The following is a 2,159-nucleotide window of genomic DNA, read 5'->3' as shown; positions in this document are numbered from 1 at the left end:
GAAGACCAATAAGGAAATTGAAGACCTAAACAATCTGATAAATGAATTGGATTTAACAGACATATATAGAACATTACATCCCAAATCACCAGGATACACATTCTTCTCTATTGCTCACAGAACTTTCTCCAGAATAGAACATATGCTGGGACATAAAACAAGCCTCAATAAATTAAAAAAAAAAATTGAAATTATTCAAAGCACATTCTCTGACCACAATGGAATACAATCAGAAGTCAATAACCATCAGAGACTAAGAAAATTCACAAATACCTGGAAGTTAAACAACATGCTCCTAAACAATCAGTGGATTAAAGAAGAAATAGCAAGAGAAATTGCTAAATATATAGAGAGGAATGAAAATGAGAATACAACACACCAAAATCTATGGGATGCAGCAAAAGTGGTACTGAGGGGGAAATTTATAGCATTAAATGCATACATTAAAAAGGAAGAAAGAGCTAAAATCAAAGAACTAATGGATCAACTGAAGAAGCTAGAAAATGAACAGCAAACCAATCCTAAACCAATAGAAGAAAAGAAATAACAAGGATTAAAGCAGAAATAAATGACATAGAGAACAAAAAAACAATAGAGAGAATAAATAACACCAAAAGTTGGTTCTTTGAGAAGGTCAACAAGATTGACAAACCCCTAGCTAGACTGACAAAATCAAAAAGAGAGAAGACCCATACAAACAAAATAATGAATGAGAAAGGTGACATTACTGCGGATCCCAAAGAAATTTAAAAAATTATAAGAGGATACTATGAACAACTGTATGCCAACAAACTGGATAATGTAGAGGAAATGGACAATTTCCTGGAAACATATGAACAACCTAGACTGACCAGAGAAGAAATAGAAGACCTCAACAAAAATGTGTCTCTCAGCTGCAGCTCCTCTTCAAAATGTCACTCTCAGTTGCTCTGAGGTCCTTCTGTCTGTGAACTCCTTTATATGACTCCAGTGATCCAATTAACACCCATCCTGAATGGGCAGGGTAACACCTCCATGGAAATTATCCAATCAAATTTTCACTCACAGTTGATTGAGTCACATCTCCATGGAAACAATCAAAGAATTACAATCTAATCAACACTAATATGTCTACCCCCACAAAACTGCATCAAAGATAATGGCATTTTGGGAGACATAATACATCCAAACTGGCACAAATACTTTATGGGATTTTATTTTTACACTGTGGTTTTGATGCTCTAAGCTGAAGAGCACAAAGAATAATACCTATATGAAGTTTGCTCAAAAAGTTTGATATTAAACCTCAAAACATTTACCAAACCAGGTTCAACCAGTTCTTTAGAGATGGTGTTCCAGTTTGCTAATGCTACCATTATGCAAAATACCAGAAATGGATTGCTTTTATAAAGGGGATTTATTAAGTTACAAATTTACAGTCCTAAGGCCATAAAAGTGTCCAAACTAAGGCATCAACAAGAGGATACCTTCACTGAAGAGTGGCCGATAGCTTCTGGAACACCTCTGTCAGCTGGGAAAGCACATGGCTGGCATCTGCTGGTCCTTTGCTCCTGGGTTGTGTTTCAAAATGGCTTTCTCCAAAATGTCTCTGGGCTCCAACTCTTAGCTTAGCATCTCCAAATGTCCTTCTGTCCACATCTCCTAGCATCTCTAAGCACCACAGGCATCTAGGTCTGTGATGGCTCTTAGCTCTCTTAAATACTCCAGTGACTAATCAAAACTCAGCCTGAATTTCCATGGAGCCACATATCCATGGAAATAATCTAATCAAAGGTATCACCCACAGTTGGCTGAGTCACATCTCCATGGAAACACTCAATCAAGAGGTTCCCCCCTAATCAAAAGACTAATAAATCTGCCCCCACAAGATTGCATTGAAGAACATGGCTTTTTAGGGGACATAATATATCCAAACTGGCACAGATGGTAAGCACATTCATTCATTCAATAAATAATTGTTCAGCATCTGGTGGGTACCAGGCACTGAGCTAGGTCCTAGGGAAATGAGTGTGAACAAGACAGAGAGGGCTCTGGTCCTAATGAGGTTAACAATGTACATCTTATAATAGAAAATAACAAAGGACTTCTTCTTTCAAGGAAAAGTGATCAAGGAAGGCTTCTTTGAGAGGGTGGCTGTGATGGTTAGGTTCATGTGTCAA

Source organism: Choloepus didactylus, chromosome 6, assembly GCF_015220235.1.
Source record: "Choloepus didactylus isolate mChoDid1 chromosome 6, mChoDid1.pri, whole genome shotgun sequence".
Classification (NCBI taxonomy): domain Eukaryota; kingdom Metazoa; phylum Chordata; class Mammalia; order Pilosa; family Megalonychidae; genus Choloepus; species Choloepus didactylus.
The sequence above is the reverse complement of the archived record's forward strand: the minus strand, read 5'-3'. Positions refer to the sequence as shown.